We start from the raw sequence: 18013 nt of genomic DNA, 5'->3' as shown, positions 1-18013 counted from the left end.
AAAAGCACAAAGAAAAGGGAAAGTCGGACAAGGTTCATAAATTCCAACTTGAATTTTACACGCGAGAAAAGCTTTCAAAAAGATCTATCAACCATGACACCTCTGTCTAGTTTACGAATGCGGGTGGTAGGATCAGATATTTAACCTAATTTAAGAAAATTTTAATATAAGCACATAAAAAATTCATCATCGTAGCGGGTATCATGCCATCCCTTTCTAAAGCGGTGGATCCGCCACTGAATTTATATGATTCAAAAACCAAAGTGTGAAGGCAAATGAACCAAGTTATTTAGTAGTTCTAACGTGTATGCCGCTATTATTTTACTTGAACATTACAAGTTAATACCCATATGGAAGGTTTCTTTCATAGCGTCAATTTTGAAATTCAAACGATTGCCTGACAGCAACTACGAAATGAGCAGTTTCGCATCGGACACAAAACCGACCGAACAAAATCGAAAACTAACCGAATCGAAGTTTCAAATACTGAACCAACCGAATTTATATTGGTTCGGTTATCGGTACACCAAATCGATAACCGAAAGCCGAACACACCGAATCGAACTTGTTGCAAACCGCACCGCACCGGCCGATACCTACCTCTAGCGATCGAGTCAGATATGGGAAGCTGAAAACGGGTAATTGCAAAACAAATAAAATAACCAACCCGACCCATATTTAATACGGATAAAAAACGATATAACCGGCGGATAATATAGATATTTATATTATTCATGGTTTCTTGAATATGATCATTTTTAAGAGAATTCATAGTCTCCCAAAATTGAGGAACATCCATATTTGAATATTTGAAAATGTAAAAGTTAAACTCATTGATTATTCATTTTTTTAGTGGATATTATTAATCTTATCCATATTGGATCCATTTTTGAAACAATTTATTATCCAACCCACTTTTTAGTGAATAATATAGGTGGATAATTATTGTCATTATTCATTTTTCCGCCACTATATCAAAGGATGACAATGCAACAGTACGGAAGAAAGGAAAGAACTACGAAAAACTCTTACTAAAACACAAGGCGAAGAGGAAGATATATAGAAATTCATACACCTTAGTTAATTAACCTCCTTAACTTCATGGTTGGTTGGAAGAAGAATATCATTGACCACCTTCTCAATGTTCACATAAGATGAACCTGAATGTTTTGTAGCAGCAATTTCAGCCAATTTCTTCCATTCCATCGCCTTTTCCTTAAGTTTTTTGCCTTTGTCACCAACCATCAATTCCCTCACAAGGCTTTCGACTTCATCCCTCTTCACATTATTATCAATCTCCATTCCAACGTCCCATTTAGTGACAGAAAACCAACAATTTGTCTGTTGTTCAGCGAAAAATGGCCAGCATATCATGGGCACCCCACTGCTTATACTTTGGAGGGTAGAATTCCATCCACCATGAGTCAAGAATCCTCCGATTGCTGAATGGCTAAGTACTTCTTCTTGTGGGCACCAACTTGCAAGCATTCCTCTGTTCTTCGTTTCTTCCACGAATTCGGGTGGAAGAATTGCTGTATCACCTGCAACAATATCAGGTCTTATGATCCATAAAAAAATTTGTTGGCTGTTTGCAAGTCCCCAAGCAAATTCAATAAGTTGATTAGGAGTCATAACAGTAATGCTTCCAAAGTTGACATAGACAACAGAGTTTGGTTCTTTGGTATCAAGCCATTGTATACACTCTGGTTCCTCTTTCCAAAGACTAGATCCGAGGCCTTTCAATTTCTCATCATCAACGTGTTTCACTAGCAAATGCAAAGGTCCTATAGAGTAGACTGGAGGAAGAAGATTTCGGAGCGATTCAAGAACTTCAGCCTCTAGTGTCTCAAACGTGTTGAGGATAATTGCAGAAGCCTTTCTTGCTCTCTCTGTTTCTTGGAACACAAATTTGATCATGAATTCATCTGGATTTGTAGTTCTCAAGAAACTTGGAAGATCCCTTAAACGTACATCTTTCATAGCCGGTATCCAATCTAAAGTTGTCTAGGTACCCATTTTTCAAGTCACTCGCATCTACAATTTCCCCAAATGAGAATAGGTTAATCAAATAAATCACATGTAAATATAAAATGGGAATGATGAGCTCAATACATCAAGAATACAAATAAAGCCTTAAAGCAGGATCTAGAGTCACAAGGTTTATAATGAGTGTAATCTTAGGATATGTATACATGTAAAATTCTTTTTCTTTTGTTGTGTGTACACGCAGTTCAAGCAAAACGGAACAGGTCTAGTTGAACAGATTGAACTACTCTAGTCCGGAAAGAAGTGTATTTGTACCTTTAAGGGGAGCATATCCTTTTTCAAAAACCTTGTAGTAATGCAAGTAACCTAAGAAACCACAAGCACTAATTGTCCAGAGCTGAACATTAGGGACACCCAATTCTTGTGCAGCTAGGGATGGCAATTGGGGCAGGGCAGGGTGGGGCAGGACAACCTTTGACCCACTAAGATTTTGACCTGCCCTGCCCTGCCCCGTTTAGCCTTGTTCCAAAATTTTGCCCTGCCCTGCCCTATTAAGCCCTGCCCCGTTCTGCCCCGTTTAGATTCATTTTCATTTTTTTTTCATTTTCCAGTAAATACTTTGTCTTACCCGTATATTTATATAAATACCATATTTTACATCAACTATGCCAAAGAAAAACAAAGAACATCATCTTTGTTTTAAACCATCATCTTCGAAGAGTAACGTGCTATTTGGTTTTTAACCATCATCTTCGACAATTAACTATGAGAAGATACATAATTTTTAACATGTATTGAAATATTGCAATTACATTTCAATATTTGTTGCAATTATATTTGTTTCAATATTTCAATATTTCAATTATATTGCAATTATATTTGTTTCTTAATTGTCAATATTTGTCTTTATAAATATTGACAATTAAGAAGGGACTTCGGCATTCTTTTTAAAATTTTATCACGAATTATAAATTGCGAACAATTAAAGTTGGCATTAGTAAATGTCACGGTTGAAAATCATACAACACATGACTTCTCTCACTCTCAAGATAACGCATAGTATGTATACTTTGGATTGTCTATTTCTTTAATTGTAGCTTTCATGTTACATTCATTAATACGTATAAAATTCTACCATCCTTTAAAGGTATTATTCCAAATTTGTGTCTGTGACATCCTCTAGCTACTTCAATATCAATTTATGAAAAAGAAGACATGAACAATAAAGTAAGCAAGGGGTTGACCTACAACCCGCCCCGCCCCGCCCCATTTACATATTTCCCTGCCCTGCCCCGTTTACTGTTTGCCCTGTCCCGCTCCGCCCCGCGCTGCCCTGCCCCAATTGCCATCCCTATGTGCAACAGCTAGGGTGAAGCCCATGCAACCATCAGAAACGATGCAGGAGGCGGGTGACACGTTGGATGTGTTAGTATCATTTAGCTTGGCAAGAAGATCGGTAAAGGGACCTAAGCAAGTAGTGTTTGTAGATTCACACAAATAAGGTATGTCTTGCGTCGCATCGGAATTACATGGTGGAAGTACATAGGAATGGTCTCAAAACGGAAAGAAGATATGTCCTTGAGGGAATCAGGGCCATGAGACTTAAGGAGACGTCTATGGTTAAAATCAGTATTGACAAAAGTGATGTGAAAGCCTTTGTGATGAAGGATTTTGGCTAGCTTTAACATGGGGTTGATATGGCCTTGTGCAGGATATGGTACGCAAACTGCATGTGGCTTTTTTAATTCAGCAATGATGAAATTAGGGGTGACAAATGGGCGAGTTGGGCTGAATTTGTGCGGGTCAAGACGGGTTAGGTCAATAAATGGGTCATTGCCCAACCCAGTCCAAAGTGTACTTGAGCTAAGATGGGTTGGGTCAAAATGGACTAAACAATGGGTCATAACCCAGCCCGCCCAACTTGACCTATGTTTTAGAATCATGCTCATCTTGCATAAAAAAGCCTTTTACCTTAAAATGTGTAAGTCGAAAAATTTTTGGGGGAGGGGGAGGGGGGATGGGGTGGGTGGGTTATGCAGAAAAACGAAAAAAAACAGAAAATAGAAAATAAAAAATTAAAAAAAATGTAATTTTTTTTTTGAAATACAAAAAAAAAGTTTTGTGAGGGGAGAGGGGGTTTTGCGCTGGGGAGTGGTGGTGCAGAAAAAAAAAAGAAAATTGAAAATATAAAAAAAAGTAAATTTTTTTTTAAGGGGGTGGGGGGTTGGTGGTGCAGAAAAAAAAACAGAAAACTAAAAATACAAAAAAAAAAGTAAAAAATTTCTTTTTGAGAGGAGGGGGATTTTGCGGGAGGGGGGACAGGTGGGTAGATGGTGCAGAAAAACAAAAGAACATAAAATTAAAAATACAAAAAACAAAGTAAAATTGGGGCAACTAAATAAATTTCTATATTAATTGGGTTGAGATACCTTTTATTTTGCGTGAGTTTCATGGGTTGCATTTGGGCTGCTTAATGGGTCAGAATGAACTATAAAATATAATGGGATAATTTGGGCTCAGCCCAAATTGACCCATGAACTAAAATGTTTGTAACCCAACCTATTAATCTCTGGATAAATTGGGCAGGTTAGATGAGGTTGAGCTCAGATTACCACCCCTAGATGGAACCCATTCTTTCTCTAGATCTCTCGAGCGGAAATGAAAGATTTGTACTATAATTTTGGCAAGAATTATTGAAGAAATTAAGATATATATACTATATATATATATATATATATATATATATATATATATATATATATATATATATATATATATATATATATATATATATATATAGACGGAAAAAGGAAGTCAAAAAAGTCAAGAAAGTTACAAAAAGAATCAAGTCTGGTAATTAAGGTTAATATGGGTGGTCAAGAAATTGACAAAAAGGTTCAAGTCTGTGTATATAAGATATAATAAGCTCATAAATCGTGTGTATCTCGATCAAGGAAATATGGTCGTTTTACAGTGTCAACGAGTAATTTGTTATTGCATGAATAATGAATACCACTAATATATTGATGACCGCTAAATCTATTAGTACTTTAAAAAAAAAGGAATTTTTACGCAAATATAGCCGGCGATATTTGTTATTTTCTTTTAGCCATATATATAAATTATATATTAATTATATATATAATATATAAATTATGTATACATTATATGTTAACCGACTATTTTTTATTTAAGTTGATTGGATGAACGATTATTTGAATTAACTCTTCTAAAAAAATTTAAAGTTCCAGCAGCTGGATGGTGATGTGCGCAGATTATAGCGAACTCTAACCACGTGATCGTATGAGCTGTTATGTTTTGATTGTGTGTGTGAAATAACATTACTTCCCCATGTGAATTGTCAGACAAAATGGTGGGCCTTGAATATATAGGCAGCGAATCCAGTGGCCATATTATTAATGAAGATAACTACTCCCTCTTTTTTAATTTAGGTAAATTTTTTTTTGTCCGTTTTAAAAAAATAATTTATTTTTAAATTTGGAAACAATTTAACTTAAATTTTTAATTTTATCCTTAATAAAATATATTTATAACCACACAAATACTCTGTGACCCTTTCTTATTTGTTTAGGACCATAAATTCTAAATTCTTTTTATTTTTTTTAAACTTCGTAACCAATCAAACATGTTCATATAAATTGAAACAAAGGGAGTAGTACTTAGAATCGTTAGGCACCGCACAAGTCGCTGATAGTCATGTAGTTGAGAAGAAAATACAGGGGATAAAAGTCGCTCATAATCCATATCTGCTTACCAGGGGTGTCGACGGATATCTAAATTTCGACTAAACTGATCGAACTGTATCGCGCCGAATCAATTTTTAGGTTTTTTTTAATAAAATTGTATGTTCTTTTATATAAATTTATATTCGTATCGATAATTAGAGTAGATTTTTTTATTTTATTAAAATAAACAAAAGAATATCGAATCGTACCGTGTGTATTTACATATAAAAAATATATTTATATATTAAAGATTAAAAATAATAAAGCATTAAAATTTTCTTTGGGCCTTGGAATTATGAAAATGGTTACAAGACAACAAGTAATTAAACTCAAAATCCTAATTCCCAAACCTATTATACTACTTTTATTGAAACCAAATTATTTCTAGCATATTCAGTAGCAAGACACAACATATTCTAGCGATTATGAGTGACAAACTACAACGTATTGAATATGTTTCCTTTCGTATGATTTACATTTATATTTTCAAATATTTAATCTTCTATAGACTTTATTCATGAGTCCCAACCTACTTAATATCTTTTCACTCGTGTGATTTATATTTCATTTATCTTTGCTTAGTTTCTTTTGCGTTGCTGTAGAATAGCTGATGGATCTATACTCTAGCCATTTGTCATGCTTTTTTAATTCATCACCTTTTAAATAGTAAAAATATCTTGAGAGTTTTGCTAAGTCTTATAAAAATACGTATGTTATTGCATTCTACTTCTACTAGTGACTTTTAAATGACATTTAAAAAAATACCGAAAATTAACCGAACCGTATCGTTACCGAAGAGAAACCGACATAATTGGTACGGTTCTAAAAGTATAATTTTGGTTATATATATATATATATATATACTAGAATAACCGAAAAATTAGTATGGTAATTTTTTTTATAAAATAATCGGCTGATCCGAACTGTTGACACCCCTACTGCTTACTATTATTATTGTAGACAACGCGACAGTTGAGTGAGTATTTAGGTTAATTCTTGTTATTTTATTTTTGCATAAATATGGAATTAAGTTACATACATTTATAGTGTCAAAATATTTTACAATACAATTAGTATAGTTTAACTTGTAACAGTAATGTCATTACCGGACTATTGACACCCCTACTGCTTACTATTAGTATTGTAGACAGCGCGACAGTTGGCTGAGTATTTAGGTTAATTCTTATTACTTTATTTTTGCATAAATATGGAATTAAGTTACATATATTTATAGTGTCAAAATATTTTTCAATATAATTAGTATAGTTTAACTTGTAATGGCAATGTCATTGACAAATTTTACCGAGTTATCTATTAATATTTATCGTAAAAATTATCTTATAAATGACATAGTTGTGTAAATAATTTTTTTGCATCATTAGTTCACATAACTTTCACGATCCAAACCGATGGGCCGCGACGGGCACCCGGTACCTTACTCAACTGAGTACCAATATAACGTATCTTTTCATGTCATACTATCATAAATAACTGAGCCGGAGAGGCTGCCGTGAAATAGGTAGAATACAACAGGTAATGCCAACTTATACATAAGATATATGAGCCTCTAAGACCAAATATTCACTCGTATACTGAACATAGGCCGACAAGGCCATACAATCTTTTACATACATGACATATGTCTACAAGCCTCTAAGAATACATAATTTTCATAAAGGTCGGGACAGAGTCCCGCCATAAAACAATATACGTCATCTAACTCATACTAACCAGTGAAGCAACTCTGAAGCAAATGGAGTGCACCAATATCTTCCACTGAGCTGATAGCCTACTTGGAGGGCTCTCGACCTGTCTATCGGGACATGCGGGCATGAAACGCAACGTCCCCAGGCAAAAGGGACGTCAGTACGAATAATGTACTGAGTATGTAAGGCACATAAATAAGTGCATAATAGACATGGAGAAAATATAGAGTAAATGACTTCCATCTGTAAGTCTGAATAATTTTGTAAATCATGAAGTAATTATAGTATCAGGCATATGCGTATGAATGTCATGTCGTGCATAGGTACATGTTTCATAACATCATCAGCCTATGAAGGGATCCCATCATATCATATCGGCCACTGTGAGCAAAATCATCAATGTATACCAGCTGATCAGGTGGTGGTGCGTATATAATGCCATAACCTTTCCCATATCCCATATACATATATATACATAAATATATACGCGTATATAGCGCTATCTGGTCACGGGTCAATGTACATGAATGCAATGCATGAAAAGTACGTTAATAAATCTTTCGAAATGTCATAAGACCATTTTACCTTTGAGTTATATCATAAAGTAAACTCTTTTCAACTTTTGTATTTTTCTGAGACCCATGAACAGATGATAAAATATTATGACACATGGAAATTCAAGAACATAGATATCTCTAATACTTCTATGAATATAGTCATTTATGGAATTCTTGCATTTTCACGTTTCGTTCGTATTGTATGGATCATGCCAAAAGAAAGAAGGGATAGCCTTAACATACTTGGAGTAGGAATACTTCGTATAATATTCTTGGCGAAGATTGCACCGTACTCTTCTAGAACCGCAAAATTCCACGTTGCTACTTTGATACCCAATTTTTCTCTATATATTTTTAATATGCATAAATACTTGCAAAATTGCATATATATGTATATATAAGCATGCACAAGATTTTTATAATTTTTCTATAATTTTAAAAATTTTAAATTGATCTATTTCCTTCACTTTTTACTCATAAAATCCCCGATAATCACCCCTCAAATTATTATTGTGGTAATTTAGTCATATAAATTTTATATTTATGCCAAAATATTATTAAAATATTTTTAATGCATTTTTACAATTGCATTTTGTATTTTTAAAGCTAATTTGCATATAATGCAATATTAGCCTTATTAATGTACAATTACGTTTTATATGCACAAAATTGATCTTCTATATTTTTTAAAATGTTAAATATATATTTTAAATCATTTTAGTACACAAATTAATTTTTAGAAATTATTTATTATTTATTATAAATTATATGGGATTAAATTGGCTATTTAAAATATAGCCAGATTGCATTTCAATTTTAGCCTTAATTATACCCAACACCCCAGCCCAATTTCGGATTAAATAACCCGACCCAGGCTCTAATTACCCCTACCCGACCCAAAACCTATCAAATCCTGGCCGTTGATCTAAAAGATCAACGGCCCTCGTTCGTTCTTGCCTTTTTTATTCCGAACGACTCCCAACCCTAACCATTTTTCCAAATCCGCCTCCCTAAGATCCTCTCTTCTCTTAGTAACTCTAAACCAAGCCCTAGCCCTTCAACCGCCGACCTCTCTTCTCTAGTCATCTCCCGTGACCTCTCATCGTCTCCTAAGCCTCCAATGGCTTCTCTCATGCCATGCCTGTCTTCTCTAAGGTTTTCAAGGGCTCAAGGCCATGCCGACTTGCATCTAAGGTTCGTCAGGTGTCTGTTCTTGGCTACTCAAGTGTGATTTCAAGAAAAATCATGTTGTATCTGTTACGATCCTTAGGATTCTATACAGGTTCTTTCATCTCTCTATAGGTTTCTTCTTAAACCCTAATTTCTTCCTATATCTCTTAGATCTGTACAGATCTAAGACGATTTGAGTTTGTTTCTTTAATGTTTTACACTGTCCTTGGAAGTCTTTTGCAAGAATCGTTGATTTCAAGTGTTTTTCACCTTCTTCTAAAAATTAAGGTTTCGAAACTTCTTTTAAAATTTTGTGTAACTGATTCTTTGTGTTTAAACTTCTATTTCTTGCATATTTTTGACTGATTCTATGATTTTACTACCTCTTCAACTCGTCTATGTTGAAAGCCCTAATTTTCTAGGTTTCTTCGTTTGGTTCTATGTATTAGCATGACTAATTGTTTCTTGTTTGAGTTTCTGTGACTATCTTTCCTCGAATATGTTCCTAGTGAGTTTTTAGCCTAACTTATATCACTTATATGTGCTTGTGTCCATCTTGACTGTTCAAGACTTGCTCCTATCTATTAGTGATGTTTAACCTTTGTGTTTGCTATGTCTGATTGTTCTTTATCTTACTCTATTTATATGCTAAACATTGAATCATGACTTTCTCTTTGATTGATTCTGGATTCCCTATTTCATGGTTTGATTGGAAGACCTTCCTTTAAACCTTCGATTCCTACTCTTTCTATTCAAATTGATTGATTTGCTTACCTTGTCTGCATTAGTATTTTATTCATACTGATTATCTCCTAAATTAGAGTTTTCTGAACTTAGCCCTAATTGTTTACCATATACTTACTGAATTTGAAATCTTTCCTTATTGGTCATACATTGATTTCTTTCCTTATTTGTTACTTATTCTTACCGTTTGAACTGATTCCCTTAACTTATGGGAATACTTGTACTGATTTTGCTCTAATTGGTTTTGAGTTCCATAATTACTATACTATTGTGATTCTTGCCTTATTTTACCTAGTTTCGAACTACTATATATGCATACTTTCTCATTGACACAAAGACGAACACATTGGTTCAAAATCTCTCTCTTTCACATTAAAAACTTTCTGCTATCTTTTGTGTTACTTACTACTGTCTAAAGTCAGCCGGCTGCAAGCCAAGGCTAACTACTGGCTTCTCTTTCACTTTGTGCTTACTATCCCCTTACTAGTACGTTCCAATTTAAATTTAAGTCCCAAAACAATATGCTTCTCCTATTACTTCAATTTGTCATGTTTCTAATATGCTTCTATATATGGTTTTGTTGTTCAACCTGCAATTAACATGTATACTTCACTTTCTTCTTTGTTGCATGCTACATACCCCTTAGGATCCCCCTTCTAGTATGACCCAATATGACTATGTTTCTCTGATCCCTGGCATGCACCTTCCGATATGAAGTAATTGGCCATCCTAAGCCTATTATTCTGTATTAACTCTACAGTTCATGCTATACTTTTAAAGCCTTGACCCCTTATAAGGTTCCTCTGATTCTGTATCTATGTGCATCTATACTTACTATGTGCCCTATACTTACCCCAAATCCCCATTACCCCTAAGTGGATGTGTGCACCTGTTTGATTCCATGTATTGAAGTGCTGATGAACCTCTTTCTGGTTCTGTATTTGGTTTGACTGATTGTTAGTCACCTTACCTTTTTAAACTGTCTTATTTAGTAACTCCCTATGTGTTTTTTTACAAAACTATTTCAAGCAAACCTCTTGTTAACACTGTTTTCCCACTAAAACCTTTCAAACTGTGTCAAGCACTCTCACTCTACTCCTAAGCCACTAGTTTCTACCCCCTTCAGTGTGTGTACTACATATGGATCCTCTTGAGAACCCTCTGAACTCTGCTACATTGAGGCTGGCCTTTCCACACTGTACTTACTCTTTTTGTTATAAAGTCTAGGTGTGAGCACTGCCTGGGATCCTTGAGATCCTTAGGGAACTTTGACGCACCTAGACAATGATATTGTCTATAAAATTGGCATTTGAGGCTATTGGAGGTCTTGGGAAATCACTTGGGCCGGCTTCAGGCTCCATATAGTGTAGCTTCTTCTTCTCTTTTTATCTATTTATATAATTCATTCATTTGGTTTGTAGTAATTTGTAAGCGAATATTAGGGTAACTAGTGAAAAAGGGTGGGTAGTTATATATTTGTGGGGTAATATGGGTAGAAACCATGCCTATAGGATGTTATATAGAAATCATGTTTATAGGTCTTAAAATTAACTTCACAAGTAGATACCATGCCTATAGGATATGGTCCAGTTCAACTTCTGTTATAACGAGTGTTTATATGTGTTTTAATTTGTTATCATGCCTACAAGTTTCTAACATCAACTCTTAAACAATTAGATGTCATGCCTATAGGAAACAACATTAGAAACTCTGCCTAGATCTAAAATCAGTTTAGTTTAAATAAGTCAATCTAGTTCTTGAGTAGTTTGCTTTAAAGTTGGTCTAATTAACGGTTTGTTTTCCTGAAATGAATTCTCTCAAATACTGCTTTAATTCACTATTAGAAAGCATGCCTATACAGACTCAAGAGTCAGTTTCAAAATCTTCCCACTGTTTTACTATGTCAAACGTAGTATCATGCTCATAGGATGCCACTATCCAGCGTTTAGGCAAGCCCATAGGGTAGGTTTAAATTCTGCAACCCTGAAACTATTTTTGCTACTTAATGTTGTTCTAATTTTAATATCAGTAGTCAAACGGATAGGTCCATTACTTCTAAGTTTTATAAAAATAAAAACTGCATATCTCACGTGTTCTGATATTCTCCTAGACATCATGTCTTAGGATACTGTTTAACAATATTGCCCTTATTTGTGTTTGAGTCATGTTGTTTACATGCATTATCTGTGGAGGTGAACTTGAGCCTCAAATTGCTTCTTTTCTGCCTTATGTGCTAAGGTCCTATTTGTTCTTGCATGTTGCCTTAGAATCTTCTCCTTTTATGCACCTTAGGGGTCGTCTAAAATTGTCCAGATTTAGAGGTCCTAAAACACCTCCAGGGCCACAAGGAAGGGATGAGTAGTGCACGCGTAGGCATCGTCAAGTTTACTAGCACGCTTTAGGATAAGACCACGGGGTGGGAAGGGTAGATATGAGATATGATGACTACTCGCTAATGTCACGTTTAGCCCCTCATTGAGGAGTATTTACCGGACATTGTGTGGGGTGATCCTGTAGGCTAACCAACCTAGGACCGCTCCTTTCCCAAATCCCTTCTGTTTAAAACTTTGTTTTATATACAACTTGTTCAAAACCTTTGAGTTATACAACTTCCAATGTGCTTTATTTGCAAATTATTTGAGTCAACTATTTATTTGTTAATGGACTAATTCGTGAATATAAGTTCGGTCGGGACCCACCATTGTGGACCGAGAGGGGTGCCTAACACCTTCCCCTCAAAGTTATTTCGAGCCCTTACCCTAATCTCTGGTAATGCAAACTAGTCTAAGAGGTAATCGCTCTAGGTGCCCTAACACACCATAATCCGTTAGGTGGCGACTCTTCAAATACCCAAAAGGAAATGAGTTATTACCCCCATGAATGTCGAAACCCAAACTTTTCTCCGCAGAGGAAAAAAGGGGATGCGAAAGCATGGCGACTCTGCTGGGGATACCTTTAGGCTCTTACCATAACAAACTTATCTTTTTACAAACTAGTTCAAGCATGCTTTATCCCGTACCCTTCTCCCTTATTTGAATTTAACTGTACATTTTTAAGCGTTTATGGTTCTTTATCCCTGAAACTGACTTGTCTCTTTGTTTTCTTTTTTCCGTAACTGTCTTTCAATTATTTAAATGCTGTATTTATTTTTTCTACGTGCAAATGCTTGACTACATGTTATTAATTGTTTCATAAATCATGTTCCGTATCATATTCCACTCGTGCGTATTAAATCCTATAGCAACACTTTAATGAGTGGTTGCGCTCTTCTTATTTACTACCCTTAAATTCGGAAAGGCCTATTTGTGGTAAAACCAGTTGATCAGTGGTGTAGTCGACGGTTCCGTGCTTTCTCCCTTGAGTTTTCCACTTGAGGGTACCAGTCTAAAACTCCATAGAAACCTTACTCAGGTTAAAATTGTGCATGCATCATGGTCAAACGTAGTTGGATCAGTTATGTTGTCCATATAATGATCCTTTAAGATAAGACTTATCCAAAGTCCATCGGTTTTTCCATAATCCCAATGGACACAACCACGTTCTGTGCATTAAGTTGGAGAACTAAATGCTGATATATTGATCATAAATATATAAATAGTCGAGTCTAGTGGGGGTAAGGTCCAGACCTTTTTGCTTTGCAGAAAATGAGAAACGAGGTCCCTAGCTTCGATATGGTTAGAACACCCTCACTCTTGCTAGACTGGTGGAGGAATCTTCCATAAAATGACCAAATCAGTGAATGTAAAGAGAGGGCCACCAAATCTAGTGCGAAACTGGAATATCTGGAATACAACCTGTTTGAATTGGAAGGAAAAGTGAGGAAAAGAGTCACCGACTTCCAGAACGTTAAGGTAAATGAAGAAGAACATTTGGCAAAGGCATTTTTACTGGTGAACCTACGCGAATTAGAGGATTTGATCAACGAGAGCATTCAACTTGAGGAAGGTCCTTCCGAGACTAAATTGATTAGGTTTACTCGCTTTCCAAATGTAATAAGGCCAAGTGCCAGTAGTGACTTATTTTTACTATCTTAGTGTCGTTTTGGGATTCGTCTATTTTTATATTATAAAATGAAACATTTATTGGCATTTAAAGTTCTCCAAATTTATTTGTTGCTAGGCCCACCTCGGGTACAACGAGGTTTCCAAAGTAGGACATGAATTTATATTTCCGCAATATGTATTTAAATACTGCAAACGTTTCAGGATCCTCACTGACTTGTTACCTTTTTGTTTTTGCTTATTTTATTATTATTATTATTCCCATTCCCTTAGGTTGGTTCACTCATACTGGCCTCGTCAGCATACCACACCAGATCTAGAGGCCCTCCACCTCCTCCTCCTCCAGGCAACACAAAAGGCAGAGGAAAAGCAAATATGGACGACTTAAGTGGAATCCGGAAGGAAAATGTTGAGAATGCAGAAACTTCAGATGGCCGCAGTACTCCGGCCCCAAATGATCTAGTCTTAAGACTGGAACAAAAGATACTAGAATTGCAAGGAGAACTTGAGCAGGTTCGCAACTTGGCAAACTTGTCACTCACCCTCAATGTCCCCGATATCCACCAACAAAACACAAAGAACCTAACACCTCCTCAAAACACACAAAACCAACAGCCACAAAATCCTACCGCACCAAATCAATATGCAACTCCACCCCAAAATATCAATCCTCTACCAATACCAACTCCACCACAACATCACCATCAACCAATTCAGTACCCACCAACCACCACTTACCACACTCACCATAACACACCACAACCCATTCCCAATCCACAAAACTCCACCAATGACCGTCACTACACCCAAGTTCCTGGCACCCATCAAAGCAACCCTATATATGTGGAAACTATACCTCATTCTACCCAACCAATCTCCTATACATCGGAATCCTCTGAGAAAGACTTGCTCATTAAAACTATGGATGAAGAACTCAAGAAGTTAACAAGCCGAGTTCAAGGTGTTGAAGGTGACAGAGGAATAGAAGGTTTGAACTATGAAGATCTATGCATACAGCCAGATGTCAAACTGCCAGAGGGGTACAAACCTCCCAAGTTCGAAATGTTCGACGGCACAGGTGATCCTAGGGTTCATCTAAGGACCTATTGTGACAAGCTTGTCGGGGTAGGGAAAGATGAAAAGATCCGGATGAAGCTCTTTATGAGGAGTCTTACTGGGGATGCTTTGTCTTGGTATATCAGCCAAAATCCCAAGAAATGGTCCAATTGGGTCAGCATGGTATCAGATTTCATGGACCGGTTCAGGTTCAACACAGAGAATGCACTGGATGTCTTCTACATCCAGAATCTTAAGGAGAAACCTACTGAGACTTTTCGAGAATACGCTACTCCTTGGAGGTCGGAAGCGGCCAAAGTCAGGCCCTCTCTGGACGAAGAATAAATGAATAAATTCTTCGTCAGGGCACAGGATCCACAATATTATGAGAGGTTGATGGTTATCGAAAATCACAAATTCTATGACATCATCAAACTCGGAGAAGGAATCGAAGAAGGAATCAAGAGCGGGATGGTAACAAACTTTGAGGCCTTGCAAGACACGAATAAGGCACTACAATCAGTTGGCATATCGAAGAAGAGAGATGTTGGGGCAGTAATGGTGGCCCATGGCCCAAAATCTCCACTTACGTATTAGACACCTCCACCCACATATTAAACACCTCCATACACATATCAAACACCTCCACCCATATACCGAACAGCTCCACCCATATATCAAACACCTCCACCCAAATACCAAGCATCACTGCTTACATATCAACCTTCATCTCTCAGATATTCCCAACCAGCCACTGTCCATCACACTTATAACTCCCAACCATCCCACTTCCAATCACTACCAGCTCGCCAAAATTATCCAAGACCAAGACCCAAATTCGACCGCAAGCTACCCAGATAATACACCGCCATTGTTGAGCCTATCGACCAACTGTATGAAAGGTTGAAAGCCGCAGGTTACGTCACTCCTGTTCCCGCTGTGGCATTAGAAAATCCATCCCAATGGGTTAATCCGAACAAATATTATGTGTACCATTCTGATATAAAAGGGCGCACCACTACTGAGTGCCGAGCATTGAAGGATAAGATCCATACGCTAGTTGACAACAAGGTCATACAAGCAAAGGAAGTCGCACCTAATGTCCGCAACAATCCCCTCCCTGATCACAGAGGTGATGGTGTACATGTGATAGAGACAAATGAAGAATGGGACCTTGAGAAGTTGATCGGGCTTATTCGAGAAGGTGATGACACTAAGGTTGCAGTCACACTTATTCCTATTATGGTTCAGACTCAGACACCAATCGAGGTTGAGGTAACTGCATCAGTTCCATTCGAGGTGGAAGTGGCTCTGTGCAGTCACCCCCGCTCCATTTGAAGTGGAAGTGGTCACACCTTTCACTGTGAATGTATCAACCACACCCCCATTCAACTCAAAAGCAATACCCTGGGATTATGTTGCCGAGGCTCGACCGAAAGGGAGGGTCAAGGTAGAGGAATATGACACTGCACAAGGAATGACTAGAACCGGAAGAGTCTATACACCTGAACACCTAGGAGGTTCAAGTAAGGAAGCCACCACTAGGAAACCTATCAATGAGACCTGGTGAGATTACATGTGGAGGAAAGTATAGGAAAAGGAATACTCTGTTGTTGACCATCTGAACAAAATTCCTGCTCAGATATCTATCCTGTCACTATTGAAGAATTCTGATGCGCACAAAAATGCCTTAATGAATGTATTGAGCGAGGCTTATGTACCCAATAACATCACCAGCAGAGAAATGGACAACATGGTCGGGCAAGTACTAGAAAGTCATAAGATCATCTTCCATGAAGATGAGCTACCACTTGAGGGACTGAATCACAATCGAGCATTGCATATTATGGTGCAATTTGAAGACAAGTTCATTGTCAGGGTCTTGGTTAATGGAGGTTAGACCCTAAATATTTGTCCATTGGACACTCTGAAAAGGTTTGACAAAGGTTTCCATGAGATACGGGTAGGAAGCATGAATGTGAAGGCTTTTGATGGGTCCCAGAGGGCCACGATCGGGGAGATCAACCTTTTCTTACATATGGGGCCAACTTGGTTCGACGTTGAATTTCAGGTACTCGACATTCCAGCCTCATACAATCTTCTGTTGGGCTGACCATAGATCTATGCCGCTGGAGCCGTGCCTTCCACACTACATCAAGCCGTGAAGTTTGAATGGAACCGCCAGGAGGTAATCATTCATGGAGATGGAAGTAACCCCATCTACCCTAGTCAAACCATCCCGGCCATTGAACATAGAAAAAGGTTAGGAGGGGAAACCTATCATCACATTGAACGGGTAAATGCCGTCGAAAAGGATAAGTGGTGGAGTAACAAAATAGAAAGCGTACTAGCATGGTCTTGATATGAACCCGATAAAAGATTGGGAAAGAAAATCCAAGGTATCACCAAACCAATACAGCTAAAAAATCATGGTACCACCTTTGGGCTCGGATACCAGTATACATGGCAAGAGTACAATGATTGATCGCCTCCATGGCATGGACCGTATTACCCTCTTGAGCATCCAATGCCACATTTAGAACAAGCTTTAAACCAAGCTGATACGATATGGAGGACTGCAGAAGAAGAAGCACTAGCTGGGTTGAAGAATTTATTCCTGGAAGATGAGGACATGGACTGCAGTGCCATAATTGAGGAGGAGGAGGAATAAGGCCTCATTATTCAGACTGTGGAGAAGGGAGTTGTTCTCAGAAATTGGACCGCCACACCATCCCGAGCTCGTCGAGTCCCTGGGTAGCTTGGCATAAAATTTACTTCTATATCCATTCTAGGCATTTAAGATTTCCTGTAATTTTGTTTTAATCCTTGTTTCAAAATAAATGCTCGATTCATCGAGTCGTACTTTGCCTAGACGATTTTTCAATTTTAATCAAATGCATTTGCTCTTTATTATCACTACTATCTTTACACTTTTGCTTTCTATAGCGTTATTATTACTTTTCCTAATGAACCAGTGATTGTAAAATGTAATAAGGCAATGCAACATGAGAATCGTGATTCAGAGGAAGAAGATGAGATACCCGAGG

The 18013-nt window shown here is 37.0% G+C and overlaps 1 pseudogene; it reads right to left on the bottom strand.

The window, feature by feature from the left end:
- Positions 1 to 842: 842 nt before the first annotated feature.
- Positions 843 to 3890, bottom strand: LOC107791797 (7-deoxyloganetin glucosyltransferase-like; annotated as a pseudogene).
- Between the last annotated feature and the right edge of the window lie 14123 nt (positions 3891 to 18013).

This window comes from Nicotiana tabacum, chromosome 20 (assembly GCF_000715075.1).
Source record: "Nicotiana tabacum cultivar K326 chromosome 20, ASM71507v2, whole genome shotgun sequence".
NCBI classification, from domain to species: domain Eukaryota; kingdom Viridiplantae; phylum Streptophyta; class Magnoliopsida; order Solanales; family Solanaceae; genus Nicotiana; species Nicotiana tabacum.
Note: the sequence above shows the minus strand (reverse complement) of the source record. Positions and strands in the feature narration are given on the sequence as shown.